Source organism: Manis pentadactyla, chromosome 2 (genome assembly GCF_030020395.1).
Source record: "Manis pentadactyla isolate mManPen7 chromosome 2, mManPen7.hap1, whole genome shotgun sequence".
NCBI lineage: Eukaryota > Metazoa > Chordata > Mammalia > Pholidota > Manidae > Manis > Manis pentadactyla.
The window spans coordinates 164,551,116-164,571,380 of NC_080020.1; positions in this window are offsets into that span (position 1 = coordinate 164,551,116).

The following is a 20,265-nucleotide window of genomic DNA, read 5'->3' on the forward strand; positions in this document are numbered from 1 at the left end:
TGCTGAGTATGGGGTGAGAGAGAGGAAAGCATCTTTTAATTCTTCTCCCCCTCCCCAGCTCAAGAAGGTCTTAGCAGAGGCACCTGTAGAAGGTGTTTACTTACCATCCAGACACAGAAGCTTTGAATGGAGACCCGTAGGCTAGGAATGCATAAGGTTATGGTGGCCAGAGAAGCCTTAGAGGTTGTAACGCATTGGCTGTGTGCCAAGTCTGAAGTGTGGAGACCAGCTCTTCCCTGTGTGGCCTGCCAGGTAAAAGCTTTGTAATTGTCTATTGCAGGCCAGAAAAAATCCCATATAGGTTTTTAGCCTGGGGCAGGACTCCTCAGTATGCAAACCTAATGTGGAGACTATGTCAACCACACACATTTGCCCCCTCCCCTCTACTCATTCGGCTATGACCTCCTCATTCTATTTAGAAAATCTACCCACTGTGCTACTTGACTGCTAGAATTATGCTCTTTAGTGTGCTGGGTTAGGAAAAAAGATTAAATCGCTAAACTGGATTTCTGACTAAACATAGAAAATGACAGCAATTTAAAAATTCATAAATTCACAAGATTAAAAAGAATGGAAGAGAAGAATAATAACAGATGGGAGGTGTCAATATGATCTTGGAAGACAGAAAACTTACATTAGGAAAAGAAGAGAACTGACAGCAGAGAACAGCAACAAAATGCAAGGTAATTGCATTCTAGGTTCAGAAGAGACTCAGAAATGGAGGCTCCCAGCGCCACAGAAGGCAACCCTGGGTAAAGTGGCAAAAACGGGGGTTTGTTTGATAGGTCTGCTCCTATACAAATGACTGCCTCTCTCCCACAAAGGGGGATATTCTATGGACAGTTCACACCCAGGGCTGCAATTCCTGGCCCACTGGGCACAAATGAGGTTGAGGGTGAGATGTGGGAATGGAAATGGGGCCTGGTCAGATGAAAGGCTGCAAGGTAAGAGCTGAGAACTTCAGCCACCCCCTCCATCTGCTCTCAGGAGCCTGGGGGACAGGTAAAAATGTGCCAGGCTGAAGACAGAAGACTTCCACTGGAGAAACTGGCAATTATGGGTAAAATGATCAACATTCAGTTCCTTTCCTGATATCCTTACAGTGAAGCCCAAAAGATGGTAAGAATTTCCCATTCGCACACAATGTCCAATCAGCCTTCTAAATATGATTGGAGAGTCAAAGGTGACTGACATGTTAAGAAATCCTCCAACATGAAACACAGATACACAAAAAAATAAATGAGAAACAGACAGGGAGACTTAAAATATCCTATGATCAATATCCTGCAAGAGATAAAAGAAGATATTGCATCTTTTTAGAAGAAAGGATGCTAGACAACAGGAACAATCAGGAATAAGACATAGGTTTTAAAAATGAACATGTTAGTTTAAATTACATATATAAAAACAAGCATTCTGAGAGGATGGAGGACAGATGCAACAATACTTTCAAAATTCCAAGAGAAATGATTTTTAATGTAGACTTCTATACCCAGTCAAGAGGACTATAATTCAAGACCCAGAAAGTGGAAGAATGAGGGATCAGCAGATCCAACACAGAAGAGTGCAGGATGCAGACCAAAGGAACAACCCAACTGATGTAGAACAAACCAGACTACTGTGGGGCAGAAGGCTGTGAGAAGCTTATCCCTGTGGGATGGTAATGGGAGAAGGATGAAAAAAATACTTGATACATTATGGGATGCGTTTGAGCCCTTGATAAAATTGTTACTATGTACTTGACAGATACATTGGAATATTTGTGGAAAGCAATAAGTACATATAAAACTAAGTAAATAAAAAAGAGGAAGTTAATTAATAACTCCAGGAAAAACAGGAAAGGACACCTAAGCATATATAGTACCTTTTGGCTCAGGAGTAAATGATACTCAGTAATAATAAGATAACCCTGCTGACTGATTTAATCTTAAATGGTGACATGACCATATAGGCAGAGGCTTGTAAAGCAGGTAGAGTAAGTTAAAGCCTCATGAATGTAGCTAGCAGTCAAAAGACTGTTTAAAATTAAGAAATCAAACAACAACAATATAATATTATTTACTGTCATAAAACTTGGAAATAAGTAAGAGAAGAAACACAATACAAGCAAAAATTGCCTCTATTCTTCTGAGAAATAGGGCTTGGATGTATGGAGGGCTGCAGTAAGGAGAAGCTGGTTTTCAATGTAAGGCTTTTAGTACATGAGATCCCACCTATAAAATGGTATCTATGGTCATAACAATTGGGCATTCATTTCCTTGATTTCTTTCACTTGTAGAAGAGCTAAAGTGAGTATCACCTTAGTGTTTAAGTTGGGTCCACCAAAACGTGATTGTTTTCTCAACATGGTCCTGGATGTACAAATGTGTTCACATTTCTGGATGAATGAAACTATGGAAGACTTAGTATCTTATCTTAATTTTATCATTTCCTATTATATATGTCTATCACACAGAGCTTTCTGACTCCTTCAAATCCTGCAGCTTTTCTGCATTTACTCACAGGTCATGTAAATTAAAACAAAAAAAAGGGAGGCATTTATCTTATCTCTTAGATAGATACTCTGCATTTTCATGATTAAAAACAAACAAAACAAATGAAAAAATGACCTTTACATTTTAAGTCTAGAAAAAGTGAGTTTGTCCTGAATCTCACCTATATCATCTGTGTCTTTGAACCACCACTTGATCCAAGTGAACCACATTTTTCTCATATCTATAATGGCACTCAATGACATTGTGAAAATTGGATGAGATCATGTATATTTATGTGTTTTGTAAACTGAGCAATATACAAATATAAAGCATCATTAAGATAGGTGATTACAAAAATGTATGTATGTAAATTTTTGTTTCCTTTTTTATCCAGCTATGTACGTAGAGGCCGAAAGGAAGATTTCTAGGGAACATTCTAGGCTTACCTGGAATCGTGTATCAGAAAGGAAGAAAAAAGAAAAAGGGAGAAGGAAATAAGAACATCCTCACCAACACAAATTTAACCAAGTTTTAGTATATTTTCACAAGTTGTACATTTTAGACATCAAATGAAGAACCTGAAATCAAACTCTTAAGTACTAAAATTATTATTTCCTAGGATCTTAGTTTTAGTAGGGAATAAATAAAAATTATAAACCATTTATTGTAATTCTGCCAATTATTTAACTATATATCTTCAGTAAACTCACACAAAATATTTGAACTTACCACTTTTTAAAAATTTGGTGAGGAGTTAAAAATTCACAGACATTAAAAAATGTTTCCCTCAAGATGTAGTGTGTTAGTAACTCATTAAGAGTCAGCATTAGAGCAAAAGTCTGTTGGACATCAAAATCAATTTTTTTTTCACTATTAGATGTGTGGCAGAATTTTTAAAATAATAATTTGTATTTTATTCCACTACACTCAAAGGAATGTGAGGTATTTTTTCTCTCCTGCAATGTCTCCATCCCCCTCTCTAAGAAAGTAAACAGCCTTTGACTCAGAAGGATTGTGGCTTCTCTGCCTCAGGAAATTTATCACAGTCTTTGTGAATGGCCCTTAATTTTTTTCAAGAATGGAACTTTATATCCCAAGGGTCCCTAACCCAAATAATGGGGTATATGCGAGCAGCCTAACCTTCCCGATGGAGAGAGGCTTAACTTCCTAAATTCTGGAAAAGTGGTTTAAATGAATTCCTGGGTTAGTGGGAACCTGGATCTCACCTGCATGCGGAGTCCCAGGTAGGAGGAGAGCTGGATGATATGAACACTGAGGGCGGCTCTGGCAGACATCACTCATGCCCCTCTGACATGGTGTTCTCCTCTTCTTCCAGCTACCAGAGGATTATAATTGTTTAACTCTTAAAGTTACATATGCCCATGTTACTTTTTCTGGACAAAGAAAAGTGAACAGGAGAGAAAAGTGTCACTTCCTGTCCAGAGCATTTAATGGCCAGTGTTTGCTTCTCATGTCTTGCTCAGGTTGCTGTGTAGATGTATGTTCATCAACAGCAGGAAGGAAACCAAACAGAAATGGTCCATCTTTTCTCCTTTCTATGTACTATTCAAAAGCAGTTCTTAGAAAGGGTAATGAGGGGGAACTCTACTTTGTAGGATATGGAAGAGAGGAACTAAGTTTCCTCTCTTTTTCTGTTGTCTATTGGTCAAAGATTGTCTATTCAGGGCTAACTCCCCCATACTTAGGGTTTGTATTATCCTCATCTTACACCTGGGGATCCTTTAGGAAACTGTATCCATGGCCTTTAGTGTGATGCTTCTCTCAAGTCTGAACATGGAAAAGCCACCCAGTTCAGGAAGGACAGAGATAAAAGAAGCAGTTGGGAAATGAGAAGACACACAAGACTTTTTCCTAGTAAAAAAGCCCTGATAGTGTTTACCCAGTGGGATTTCAGAATTGTTATGGACAGTGACTGCTCTATGTACCTCATTCTTCTTTCTGAAATGAAATGCACATTTCTTGTTTTCATGTTTTCATTCTTTTCAAGTTTCACCAATATATGTTGGGTTATTGGAAACAGATAGCTTGTTTTTTAGTTCCTAAGTATCTAAACAAAAGGAGTTACCTCTGGCCCAGTTGTGAACACCGTATGCTGTACTTTCAGGGAGTCTCCCTTAGAGAGGAGTTGAAAGTAAATCAAATTTACAGTGACCAGAAGATTGAATTATAGGTATTATTAATACTATGATAGGCATTGTAAATATTCACTCATATTAATCATTAATATCTGATTCTTACTTTTGGTAAGAGAATTATAATTCCCACACACTTTAAGTTAGGCATTGCCAGGTGATGAGCCGAAGAAAGGTGAATAGAAGTGGCAGGTGTACTTTTCAGACTGGAATGTTCAATAGGTCAGTGCTCTTCCTTCTGTGATCAAGGAAGCACTTGTTAAAATAGCGATGTCATTGTTTGAGCATCTGTTAGCCTTTGTTCTAGAAGGACTGCAATGAATATATTTCTCTGGCCTTCTTCATTGAAAAAGTAGTGTGAGACGAGAATGAACCTTATTATTTTCAGCTACTGCGAGATGAGAGTTGTTCATTTAGGTTTCTGTAAGTAATTGGTGCCATTACCTAGCTTCTCCTGATTGATACAGCCCACAGAACACTCCACCTCCCCACAAGGACCCCACAAGACATTTGGCTACTTTAATGGAGACTCTAAGACTCAATTTGACTTAGAAAAAAGTAAAGATGACTTTTATTGCTTAAAATTGCAATTGACCAAACTTTTACTGATAAATGAGTGTCTTCTCTGGTAAGAGAAACAAAAAATATGTGATGGGCACTGCTTTTTGTTTGGACATGTTTATTTATCTAACTGCTAATTGTACTGAGCACAACATTTTTAATCCAGTGTAACAGAACAGATGCACAAAAGTGATTTTAAGGAGTGAAGTTGCTACACTGTCATTGATCCCACTGAGCTCCTTATAGAAATAAGAGTTTTTTCCTCACATTTTTCGGACTATTTGTTTCACACTAATAGCTTGGAAATAAGACTTCTAGAAGTAATTTACTTAAACCACAAACCCCCACCCCTTCTTTCCACTTGGCTGCATGGTTTCTGAGCTAGCCATGGTGTGTTTCTGGAGGACACAATCTATTACATGGCAAGGGTAATGGGATATCCTTATGTCTCCGACCCTGATGACTTATGGACATTTGTTTTTTTCATGGTATTCCCAACTCTGCTATGCAGTCTGTACTTGAATCTTGGATGCCTCCCTAGATCATTAATCATGGGGCTTTGGTTTTCTACCCCAGACCAGGCCAAAGTTTCTTATAATTTTAGTACTTCCTTCAAATTCCTTTACATATCTAATGAAACAAAAGCATTAAGAATAATAAGAAGCTTGTGAAAGTTTAACTTATTCATAAACATTTTACCATCAAGCAAAGCAATATGGATGTAGTCTCATCTTATGCTTTTTAAAATACCTTTAAAGAAGCTTATTTATGACTGGTACTTATTCATCAGTAAGCACAATATTTTAATTTAAACTTGACTTCACAGAGAAATACAAAAAATTCACACCCAGCAAAAAAAAAGCCACTATTGCATATCAGTATCAGACTAAGGAATTTTGTTGAGATAACTTTTGCTCCTGATTTCTTTCATTATGCGGCACATAAAAATAGACTGAGGATACTTCTCGCAAGCTCTGCAAACATCTTCCTCACTGAAATTGCATGCTATATTTTGGTGTTAGGAGTGAACAAATGGCAAAGGTATTGATAAAAGTAGAGATGTTCAGAGAATGAGGGTATGAGAAAAGGCAAAAAGGATCCCAAAGTGGATTTAAAAACTATAATGGTAATGTTAACTAAACCTATTGCAGTGATCATTTCACAATATATGCATAGATCAAATCATTATATTGTCCACATAAAACTGATGTAATACAGTATGTCAATTATACCTCAAACAAATAAACAAAACTATCATTATAAGATCAGGATCGTGATGATCCTGAGACCTCATTCTCTGCATTCAGTTGCTCAATGCTTCAAACATTTGGTTGGTACTTTTCACACAATACCATGCAAAAGCAACTATTTCATGACACTCAGAAGTATGTGGCATCTGGGTATGACCAGAAATGCTACCCTAGGGCTTTAATTTTCATAGAGAAATGTAACTTTTGAGAGTTTAGGGAACATTTTGAGTTGGCTCACATTAACCAGGCCCATAAATGGATGTGCTTAATAAAGTGCTTTTTTATTAATTTCATATGGGAAATAAAGAACTTTGAAGGAACAGTTGGAATTCCTCAGTCAACATATCTTGCACAACGCATCACTATCATCATACCTACATGAGATGCAAAATCATGTATGATGAGCATAAAATTAAGGGGTGAATTAATTATGAAATGGCAAAATTGAAGGTGGCACACACACCTTGTTGAAGGGGACATTCTCAAAATTATGGCTTTATTCTTGCAATATTCCTTTCCTCTGCTGCATCGTGAATATATACTTCTGTATCCATCAGCCTGTAGACACACTTCAACAACTTAACTTGCAACAAGACTCCTTGAATTTAACATTTCTTCCAAACTATTGCTTTTTGGTTCCCTTCACAGTAAAGACTTTTTAAAAGCTGTCTATGGCTGTTATGTCCACTTCCTCCCCATGGTAGCTCCAAGAGTGAAGCAAATGCAAATCCTGTCTAGTTTCTCTCCTGAATATGTATCCAAACTATTAATGTTTTTACCTCTTCTATTACAATTTTATTTCAAGCTATCATCAATTCTTACCTTTATTATAAGAAAAGCCTTTGAAAAACTTTCCCACATCCCTATTGCACATTGTCATTATCTACAAAACAGCCAGAATCATCTGCTTTTAGATAAAAGTATGATCAGAATGTCCTTTACTTAGTTCCTTTTAGAGTCTTCTGATTACACTGCTGATAAAATATTTACATGGAATTATTAAAAGTCCTGTGATTATTACATCCATCATCTGCCCACCATTTCACCTCACGTCACACCTCCAGTCTCTGTGCTATATCCTTCATGACTTTCTGTTGGTTCTTAAGACCTGCTAAAGTCCTTTAGGATTCAGGATTCACACAAGCTGCTCTTTCTGCCTTGAAATGTTTTCCATTTGCTTGGTCTTACTCATGCTTTTTATCTTGCCTTAAGTGTCTCTTCTACAAGGAAGTTTTTCATGAAAGCCCAGGTTTAGTTCCCTTGTATAACACCTCTATTCATATAGCATATATTAATTTTAACTTAAGCTATGTGCTAATTATATTATTGACTTCTTATTTATCAAACTATAAGTTTCATATAAAAAGGATGACATTGAAAGTGTTGACTCCTTTCTCCCCATCTCCTTAGAATCAGTTTGTTCTCATTAATTATTGATTCAATGGACACATGAGTAAAAGAATATGAAAAACAAAAGAGGTAGATCTGCCATTTATGGAGCATATGTCACTTTGTTAGATATACATTCTTTAGATGAAGAAACTAAGATTCAGTATACCTCAAAAACTTGTTTAAGTTTACAGGATACCTAGTAGAAAAGGAAAGAATTGAACTCAGAAAGTTCTAGTTGCAAACATAACCTCCAAGGCCAGTGGAATCCTCAATTCCTCCCAGAAAATGTTTCTTTGGACTCTCTCCTAGCACAGGTCTCCCAGGGGCATCTTCTGCAATCTGTGTTTGTATCCTCCAGGTGCTATGGTCCTTGTAACATTTTTTTGGTTCCTGAACTCTAGTACTCTGGAGAAATCAGTCATTTCCAAATCTCTCCTCAGACACCTGAATTCAGCTCATCTTCCACTGACCTCTCCACACATTTATCTGCTTAATAAATGTCAGTTAACTTCTTTTCCTTAAGGACATTCATTGTATGAATCATTGTTTTAGTAAAGACATGTATCATCTTCCAACATCAAAGTGTCTAGAAAGAAAGGATAAGATAAGAGAGCCACAGTGGGTCTCTTTATGGTTAGCGCATCTCTTTGTTTGCCTCATCCAACCTCACACAGAACACCTGAGAGTTAAAGTCACAATAGACCAGAGTACAAAATGGAACAGATAATAAACAAGTCAGCAGAAATAGCTTGCTGTCCTGCTGCAGAGCCTTTAGGGATATTACAAACTGTGACTATATATACATTTATGTGCTCTTGTAAATATGTCACATGTAAATATTTTTCTGGAAGGCTGGGAGGGCTGAATCAATGTATGACCATTTTTCCTCCTGTCAGAAGCAATAGAATTTTTATTAGCATAATTTCCATTACTCAGCACTGACTATGGTATCTTTGATCAAACTAATTAGAAATAGTTACACTTTGCACCATGAGATATATCAAGTTTATTAGCAAAATTATGTATGTGCACACATAGGAAATAAATAGCAATATTAAATATAAAAATATGACATTTATGCCACTGGTTAGAGTGAGGAGGCATTCTAATTAGACAGTGAATATTCTTAAAGTATGGATTCCCCTAGGTGGATTGCACTATTCAGCTAAAACTACAATTGCTAATAGAACTTGAATATATAAAAAAGAGGAATGATTTTTCTTTTGAGTAATCAAATCAATGTGTGCTTATTGGTCTACATCATGTGTCTTTGCTAGATACTACGATGAGGAAAATGAGTTTCAGAAATTGAGAAGTTTTTTAATATACCTGTAGAAAAAAAAGACTAGTTAGCTAGTATATAAATAGAAGGCTTTAATATCTTTAAATGTGTTTTAAAAGAAAGAAGGGAGAGGGTTCAGAGAAAGGATGGAAACTTATGGTTAGGAGACATATGAAGAAACAAGATAGCAGTAGGGAGTGCATGTCACCGAGAGAATGGGCCAAGAACTGGGGCTTTACTTCCTGCACGTAAGACCTAAATCATCACAGATGGAGAGACTCAGACCCCAGTGATGAACAAACAATGTGTCCTGGGAGTGTATTTGAAAACGTGTGGCAAGTAACAATTCTGGGAGGGAATGGGATTACATAAGCTGGAAGTGCTGGGTGGTGCTGTGGTTTCTCATGTTGCTGTGACTTTAAGCATCCTTATTTAGAAGGAACTTCAGAGTTCATGAGAAAAGGAGCTTTCCCAGTCTTGGTAGTTTCAGAGTACGTTTATGTGATATACATATATATGTATGTGTATATGTAAAACCTGTATGTCCCTAGCTCTTACAGGTCTGTGATACAAATGGGGTCACGTTATTGTGATAACCCATACTTCCTACAGGTCTCATGTTTTGCCCAACCATCTCCATCAGAGAGAGCTAAGGAGGCACATCTGCCAACATGACAGCCTTTAGCATCCTTACACAGTAGCCCATGGAGTCTGTCTTAAGGTCTTACAGCTGTGGCTTTTTATGCTGATGATGGAGACTCCCAACTCTGAATTCTAGCAAAACCCCACTCACAAGCTATGTCCAGCCCTTTTGGTACAGGTATTTAGTACCTCCTGAGACACTTGGTAAACTAAACTAATGTTCTTCCCTGGAGAGCCAGAAGAAAGTAATTATATAATTTACCAGGAACCTTCCTGCTTCATTTGATGGACATTTAACCTGAGAGAGTAGCTGTTATTACTCTTGAAGCTGGGAAAAAGTGTCCTTCCTCCTCATAGAAAGTTTCTTGTACTTCATTCTTAACTACCAAATTTTCTCTTTGCCAGTTCTGGGCTTCTCAGTTAATTCTAACATAATTTTTTGGACTAATGGGCAAAACCAAAACTATTTTCAGTCATTTGGAACTCTAGTTCCACCATGTGACTGCTCTTTAAAAAGCCTGCTATTGTCTGCCTTTGGTTCCCCTTCCCACTTCTTTGTTAGAAGCGCACAATGACTGATTCAAAGCAGTATCTCTCTTTGAGAAAAATTAATCTGCCTTGGCAGGAGTTCGCAGGGGTGAAGAGCTTTGTTATTTGAATTACAGACAATTAAGCAGCCACATACACCGTCACATATGAAAGGCAGTTATAACTTAACCGTGGGAAGCAATGAGGTGGGAAGCAAAATTTGGGCACCCTTTACTGCATCCTCTTTCTCTTGTTTTCTCATTTTGTTCTATATTTCTTTAAAACATATCTGGACTACTGAAGTATGCTGAAAATAAGAAGTGGTACACAAATATGAGTGTATATACACACATGCACACACGAGTTCATATTTCTGTTCAACTTTCACTCATGTAAACTTCTTGGAGACAAGTTTAAAAAAATTCTTTCTTGGAAAAATGTGTTTTTCTAGGTGCGAGAGATGGGAGGCAGGGGCCAGGTATGTGAGATCACTTGGGCTACACTGTTCAGGAATTTCCCTGTATAATTGTTGCCTAACAAGGTTTTGCCCAGATGACAAATACATACATATCTTTGGCTTGACTCTTCACTATTTGTTGTTATCAAATATGCTGACTTCTAAAAGATGGCTATGTACTGTACTTTCTTGACTATATTAAAATAAATATTTGACTAATAAATTATTGACTAAAAATTGACACTGGGAATGTATTTTAGCTCCATAAAGCTTATGTATTCTAGATACTATTAGATATCAATAGTAAGCATTAAACTATTTGGAAAGAAAATTCTTTGATGCTGAAAGTTTTCTTGGCATTGGTTATTTAGATAGCCATCCATAACACTAGACATATAAAAACAAGTCTACTGCATGGTTTGACACAAATGAATGTCTATTTATTGCATAGACAGGGCAATGACAACAAAGAAAGAAGTATGTCTTAAATTTTTTTAAATAGGCAAGTAGGAGTGAACTTCAGGTGGACCTCAAATGCACAGAGCTGGATTAATTGTAATTACAATCTCATCACTGGTCCTTTAATAACCCTTTTGCATTTAGTTATTTTTCATAATTTAATGTAATGTATTTAAAAAATACAACTCAGAAACACATTCTATAAGTAACTTAGGATTTGGACAATAAACTGCATCTAATTATACATCCCTCCCCATCTGAGGAATCATAATCCTAAATCTTGTGCTTATAATTCTTTTCCTCTTTATTTACATTATGGCAGCTATATATATTATATACAGTTGGTTCATCTGCTCTGTGTATGATAGACATTGGGATTGTTTCCATTTTTTTCTACTGTGAACAGACCTTCTGTGAACATTCTTGTATACAATTTTTTGGTGAATATAAACAAGAGTAGGAGCAGAATCAGTGAATTATAGGGTATATGACCATTCAGCTTTAGGAGGTAATGTCAACCTGTTTTCTAAAATTCTTGCTACAATTTACCCTCTGCTAACAATGTATAGGAGATTCTGGTCATTCAAATCCTTGCCAGTGCTTATTGTCATACTTTTAAGTGTTTGCCAATTAAATGAGTGTAAAATTGTAGCATACTATATATGGTCTTAATTAAAATTTACCAGATAAGTAATATATTAAATATTTCTGCATACATTTCTTAGTCTTAGGTATTTTCTGTTCCATGATATCACTATTTGTGTTTTTTTGTCAATTTTTGCATTGGGCTGTTTGTGCTTTTCTTAGTGTTTTTCAAGAGTTTTCTTTAAAAAAAATGTAATCGAATTTAATACGTTTTATGAATTGCATAAATCCCCACATTGTAACTTTGTTTCCCCTTCTTTGTGGTGCTTTTGATGCATCAAGTTCTTAATTTTAATGTAGTCAAATATATCAATCTCTTGTTTCAGAGTGACCAATTTTGAGTTTTGTTTAATAATCCTTTTCATTTCTCAAGGTCTAAAGTTATTAGTTTATATTTTCTAATAAAAAATATTCAAATGTGGTAGGCAGAATGATGCACTCTCCAAAGAAGTCCATGCCCTTATGCCCTGGAATATGTTATTATGGCAAAACAAGTGGAATATGTTTTATGGCAGAAGGGATTTTGTAGACGTGATTAAGATTATGGACCTTGAAGTGGGGAAATTATCTGGGATTTTCCTAGTGATCCCAAACTGATCACATGAGTTCACAAAAGCTGAAAATCTGTGGTTAGAAATAAATGAATGCAGGAGGTGGACTCAACATCATACTGCTGCTGCTGAGTTACAGGGAGCTGTGCGCGAGGCCATGAAGTTCTCCCTGTACATTTTCTATTCTTCCAAGTATAGTTCTAGCTCTTACATTTGGGTTTCTGATCCATTTTGAGTTCATTTGTGTATATAATGTGAGGTAAAGGATCAACTTCATTATTTTTCATGTGGCTAATCCAGTTGTCCCAGCACCATTTGTTGAAAAGACTTTTCTTTTCCCATGGAACGGTCCTGACACACTTTTCAAAAATCAATTGACCATAGTGGTTTTATTTCTGGACTCTTAGTTCCATTGCATTGATCTATGTGCCTACCTTTATGTCTGTATCATGCTGTCTTGGTTACTTATTTTGGAAGTAAGCTTTGAAAATGGAAGATGTGCAACATCCTACTTTGTTCTTTTCGAACATTGCTTTAGTTATTCTGGGTCCCTTAACATTCCACATGAATGTAGAATCAGCCATTTCTACACATTTTTACAAACAAGCCATCTGGGGAGATTGAAATTGTAGATAGATTTAGGAAGTTTTGCCATCTTAACAATATTATATCTTAGAATCCATGAATACTTTGCTTTTCCATTTATTGAGGTATTTAATATCTTTCATCGGTATTTTGCATTTTTCATTGTACAAGTCTTATACTGCTTTAGCTAAATTAATTTCTAAAATGCTTTCTTTTTGATGAATTGTAAATGACATTTTCTTAATTACATGCAAATACAGTTGATTTTTGTATATTGATCTTCTATCCTACAACTTGCTAAACTCATTTATTTGATAGTTTTTAGTATATTTCTAAGGATTTTCTACGTTCAAGATCACGTTACCTGTGAATAGAGTTTATTTTGTTTCTTCCCTTCTAATCTGAATACATTTTATGTATTTTCTTTCCTAATTACCCTGACTAAAATTTCCAGTGCAATGCTGAATAGATATGATGATACCTGACATACTTCCCTTGTTCCTGAATTTAGGAGGAAAGCATCTGTTTGTTCACTATTAAATATGCTGTTGGCTGGGTATTTTTCACTGATGCTCTTTATCAAGTTGGGGAAGTTCCCTTCTATTCCTAGTCTTTTTTTTTTTTTTAACATGAAAGCATGCTGTATATTATCAATGCTTTTTCTGTGTCTTCAAAATGATCATGTGCATTTGTTTTTTATTCTAGATATGATTTATTACATTAATTGACTTCAGATATTAAACTAATTTTGCTTTGCTGAGATAAATCCCACTTGGTCATGGTATATAATTCTTTCATTGAACTATCAGATCTATCAGATTAAGTTTGCTGATATTTTGTTCAAAAGCTTTGCATATCCACATTCATAACAGCTATTGGTTTATAGCTTTGTTTGGATAGCTTTGTCTTGTTTTGGTTTCAGGAGAATTCTTATCTTAGAATGAATTGAGAAGTATAACCTGCTCTTCTAGCTTTTGGAAGAATATGTGAAGAATTTCTATTTTTCATTAAATGTTTGGTGGCATTCATCAGTGAAGTTATCTGGAATTGAGCTTTTCTTTGTGAGTACTAATTTATTTCTGTAAGATCAGTAGTGTCCCCTCTTCTATTTGTTATTTTAGTAGTATGGATCTTTTTTTTCCCCTTGGACAATCCAGGTAAAGATTTAAATTTTGATGATCTTTTTAAAGAACCAGCTTTTGATTTCATTAATAATTTTTAATTGTTTTTCTATCCTCTATTTTATTAATTTCTGCTCTGATGTGTTTCCTTCCTTCTGTGTCCTTCTTTTTTAGCATTGTTTTGCCTGAATCTCCTAAGTTTTAGTCTGTTGTCTCTTAATTTTCATTCATCTCAGAAGTATTCTATGATTTCCCGTTTGATGTCTTCTTTGATCCATGGGTTTCATAAGAGTGATTTGTTAAATTTGCACATATTTAACATTTTTCCCAGGTTTATAAGTAGGGTATCAAAGTCTCCAGTTACTATTGTTGGACGATTTGTTTTTCATTTCACTCAATTTTTGCTTCTTGTATTTTGGTCCTCTATAACTAAGTGCATATGTATTTATAATTATATCTTCCTGATGGGTTGACTCTTTCATCATAAATACTCCTTTTAATCTCTAGTAACAGTTTTTGTTTAAAGTCTGTTTTGCCCAATATCAGTTTAGATATTCCAGGTTTCTGTGGTTCTTATTTGTATGATAACTTTTACTATTCTTTTACTTTAAATGTATTTGTACCTTTGAATCTATTTTGTCCTTTGTAGACAGCATATAGTTTGATCATATTTTTAAATCCAGTCTGACACTCTAATAATTTTGGTTGAATTGTTTAACCCATTATACCTGATGCCATTTTGATATAGTTGGCTTTTGGTCCGCCATTTCACTTTTTGTTTCCTATGTATCTCATGTGATTTTTTTGTTCCCTTATTACTTCTTTACCAATTCTTTTGCATTTAATGAATATTTTATAATGTAGCATCTTAGATTTTGAATGATTTTTTTCTACTTTAGTTCTTGTTATTTCCTTAGTTGTTGCTGTAGGGTTTTCCATATGTATCTTACCAAAATCAGCTTCAGACCAATGCTAACTAAATTTTAGTGAGATATAGTTATGCTACTCCTGTAAATCTCTACACCTTCTTGTGTTATTATTGTTACATATATTACATGTAGAAATGTTACTAACAATAACAGTGTTATAATTATTACTTTATATATTTTTATGTTTTTTAAAAGAGTTAATAGAAGAAAGATGAACAAGCATATATCTATAGCTTTTATAGCTTTTGTTGGAATAACCATCTCATTTATCATTTCTCTTCATATGTCCTATAGATTTGAGTTATAATCCAGAGTTGTTAGCTCAATACAGTTTTGTGTTGCTCAACATTTTTGTGTTGTTATTGGCAAACATAATAAACTTTTATGTGTTATTGGCTTATCAATACATTATTTACATAGTGTTTTATATAATGGCAGAACGAGTATTCAAAAAACAGATGACATGACTGACTGGCAAAGCTTAAAATATTTACTCTCTTACTCTTCAAAGTAAAAATGCTTGACAGCTTGTCTAAGGTACAAATAAAATCATTTAGTGATTGATCCCTACAGTTTAAAATCAATATAACTTGGGGAGTCCCTTGGAAAGTTACATTTATTACAATTAAATAATCATAAGAGTTTTTTATTTTCTGAGACACTAGTACTGCCCTTATTATGCCTACATTATTTTATTTAATCCTCAGAGCAACCTAAAAGATGGATATTGTTATGTGATCACTATTTCTTAGAGACAGAGAGTGCAATGAGTTATAGAAAACACTTTGGAGGAATAACACCTGGGTTGAGTCTTGACTTTATCATTACCTTGCATACATGGCCAAGGCACCAACTTCTATGTGTTTCAGTTTTCTCATTTGTAAAATGGGACCTCATAGGATTGATGTGTGGATTAAATTTTTAATATACATAAAAGACTTAAATTACTGCCTGGCTCAAAGAGCTATATAAATGTTATAATTACTTCAAAAACAGAAAGACGTGGATACATAAAATTAGACCATTTGTTCTAGGTAATTAAACTGGAAATTGATGTATTTTGTATAGCAATTGAGTTCTGTGCTCCTGACTACTCTGCTTTCTGCCTCCCATGATGTTTATATAGATTTTAAAAAATTGTTTTATGGGTGATCAGTGATGCCCGCCTTGAAAATTTCCCAGATGAAAAGCATTTCAGTTTAAATGGCACAGGATTTTGGAAAAGTGATCATCATTTGTGTGTTTCAAACTGCTCTCTTATGAGGAATCATTTGGTCCTGCCCAAAGGTACTCCTTCAGCTATCTTAGGTTAAGATGAGATGGCCATCCACTGACTTATATGCCATGGACAGATTGTGATTTTATAACTATATCTTCTACACAGGTGTCTGTTTTGTGTTAATCTATCCTTAACTAACTGATAACACATAATATCTGCATGTCATTCTTTATACAGATAATGTAAATTCAAACCTTGCATTTACTCCTTCTGTTTGAGAAAAAAATCTTGGTTCCCAAGAAACAGTCCCTTCATCCCTACAGATGTTTAAAATATACTATTAAATGAAGTCAGATCATCAGCAGGCTGTGCATTGGTTTGCATTATTATGTCCCCTTATAGAATAATAAGATAAATTTCACTGTAGAGTTATGCAAATGACTTAAATGGAGGCATGTATAAATAATAGTTTTATAAATTTAGTCTTGTATCTATTATGAGGTTTTGATTCAACACATTTATTAGGTTCTTGACACATATCAGGCACTCTACTAAGCTCTGCATATACAGGAACAGTTAAGGCATGGGTTCTGTGAAGGAACTCATAGACTTGCAAGGACAGAGTAAACAAATGAGTGCAAAAAACCTTGATATACTTGGCATGACATTATATGCTGGGAACAGCAAGGGTTGGAGGGTGCTGGAGGTTGCATCAGTCAATGGTCAATGTTTTAGTCAATCATGACTGTGCAATGAATCCCTCACAAAATCCCATGAGAAAAGCATATCTCCTTTTCTTGCAGCCTGCTTCTCTGTTGGAGAGACCTTCCATACTTGGGGAACCAGAACATTTCCACGTGCTGCAGAGCCAGACCCCAAGCTCCATGAGGATAGAAGCTCCCTTATTTGGGACTTTTCCTGTGTCTCTCTTCATTTGGCTGTTAACTTGTATCCTTTACGGTAATTTTTATTAAACTGGTAAACATGGGTGTTTTCCTGAGTTCCGTGAGTTGCTCTAACAAATTAATTGAACCTAAGGTGGGAGGTTGTTGAAACCTCCAATCTGCAAACTAATAGGAAGCAGGCTAAATATCCCATTCCCTGCCTATTGTTACCGTGATAGCCAAAATAAAAATAAAAGAAAGTGCTGGGTCAGGCTTGATGCTAAACCAACCTTATATTAGGGTCAATCTGAGCTTCAGCCATTAGCCTTAAAGTTGCCTAAAAGGGAAAGATTGTGCTGGAGCAACAGGAAGTACTGCTATGACCTCTGGGCACCAAGAAGATGGTTAATGGAGGAGGAGAAAACCAGGAAATGACTAAAACTAGGGGATGTAGTGTGAAGGAACTGACTCATTTTGTGGACTGGTATCACCAGCTTCCAAAGAACCTTTACTGAAGTGGACTGTGAGAGTAACCAGTGTGGGACTGTGTCTCTGGTTTCCAATGCTTCTGGGTGCGAGAACATGTTTGGGCTGATGCAGGACCCACAGCTCACTACTGAACAATCATGGAAGGCAGTATGTGATCCAGATACACAACAGGTTATTCTGGAAGCAACAGCCAGCCTGGTGGACTGGATAAAAACCTCTGTGAGGTCTGTTTATTTTACAAAGGGGGACTGCTTGACTCCCCCCTGTAAATGCCAAATGGAACACCCCAGATGAAGCAGCTGATATGCTTTGTGGGCAGGCCATGTGGGACTGCTTTTATAATGACCAGGATATTCACCCACTGAATTTTCCTATTACACAAGCTATGGGGAATGCTGTGATTAAGGGGGCCCCCATTACATGGGCACCCCACATAACTTTACTGCTACAAAATTGAACAGTTCAATAAATTTTTATCAGATTTGTTATCTCAGCTTCCCCATGTGAGTCTTACTGATACCAAGAACATTAAAGTAAGTAAGTAAGAAAATAGGGAGAGAGAAAGGGGAGAGTTGAGGGACTTGACACAAGAGAGTGGAAGTCTTCAGAAAGTTACTGAAAAATGGTATGAATAAAGCAGACATTGATGGGGTTGAAACAATGGCGTTAATCCAGGGCTACAAGAAACTGCATGGGCCAATGGAACCCCCTTGTTGTTCCCCCAATATTAAAGGGACCCAAACAAGTCAGCTCTATTTTCCAGAGTTTGGAGGAATTTAAAAACCCTGAAGGCCAAGCTTATAATAAGAAACCTGACCAGGAATCCCCTGGGGCAGTGGTAGGCAGGTTCATCACCTTAAAGACTAGCAAAAGGTTTAGGGTCTTCTGGCCACACCTGCAGTTACAGAACTAAGCTTGTCTGCACTCCTGTGAGTAAAATGGCCAGGGGGAGAGGGAGAAGCTCTCCTGGGACTCCTTGATACAAGAGTCAGTTATGATCATCTTGCTACCAGGAATCTATGTTTGAAGACCAGGGGGTGCACTGCCATACAATGAGTTTTAAGAAATACCCATAAAGTATTCCCTAGAGGTGGTGCTGTATCTTCAGGGAGGAGTCAAGTCTTCTTTTATTTGTTTTGGTTTGTTCATTTGTTCATGGGGAAGATTATTTTTTCCAGGGGTTTAAGAAAATCTCAGTTAAAACACTCGCTGACCATCAAGCTAATGAAGCATAGACTTCAATGGTCACACACAACAAAGAATATAGACTTTACAAAAGTAGTTTGGGAAAATTAATAAAAATCAATACACAAACAAAAGCAATCCACACCAAGCAGCAACAGCTCCTCCTGGGAAAGGGAAGAAGCTGATTTCCAGAGTTGCCACGATACAATGTTTAAAATGTCCTGTTTTCAATAAAAAATTATGTCATGCAAATTAAAAACAAAGCATGGCTTATTCACAGGAAAAAAGAAATTAATAGAAACTGTCCCTGTGGAAGCAGACATTGAACTTACTGGACAAAGACTTTAAATCACCTGTCTTAAGTATCTTCAAAGAGCCTGAGGAAACCAGAGGCAAAGAACTAAGCTAGAAGAGCTATGCATCACCAAAGAGACTATCATTAAAGAGATAAAACTTATAAAAAAGAACTAAAAAGAAAGGCATAAAGGGAAGATTTAACCTGGATCCAAACAGGACATTTCTTTATTTTTTTTTTGAGACTGATATTAAGAGGTGAGGGAGCTGCAGAGAAGGCTTAGCAGCAGGGTGGAGAATGAAGAGAGGTCACAAGCAAGAGCTTAATTTGCTCTAGGTCAAGGCCAACTGCTTAGAAGAGAGGATGATCTCTATGATTTTGAAGTAGGCTGAAGATGTTCATTTGGGTAAAATGATGCTTAGCATCCAGATGACAGTGGAGATCATGAATTGAGGTGGTGGGAATTTGTACCACTGTGGTATTTCCTTGAACTCATTCATCAACTTCAGAGCAGGAGCAGACTTGGTATATTATCATATCAATCTAAAGTTCTTTTTTTTTTTTTTTTTTTGCCCATGCAAGAGATTTTATTATCTGAAGGAGAGAGTGGATGCCCCAGAGGGGGGGTGGGGAGAGAGAGAGAGAGAGAGAGAGAGAGAGAGAGAGAGGGAGCAGCAGAGAGAGCAGCGGGACAGAGAGACAGAGGCAAAGAGAGGGCAGCGAGAGAGAGAGACAGAGATACAGAGAGAGAGAGAGAGAGAGCAGCGAGTGAGAGAGACAGAGGTAGAGAGACAGACTGAGCTAAAGTTCTTGAACCAATGAAATATCTAGTATTCTTTTTAATAGTACTTTTTACTAGTCCCAATATTGGGAAACAGTTCTTTTCCTAAATCATTTTATTTATTTTTTCACCAAAGGTTTGCATTAAAAATATTTTTCATCAGGTATTAGGAAGTACAGAATCAATTTTCTATTTCACTTCTAGAAACTACGAAGGATAATATGGTATGCATTTCTATACATAAATTTTTAGCTCTTAGTTTTCTCTTGACCGGTTTTCCTATGACACCATTTCATAAAATGGGTATATTACTTAGAACTCAGTTCTGGCAATTATAGCTAGTTAACTAAAGGCTGCATACTCTATACCCTTGACAATCACAG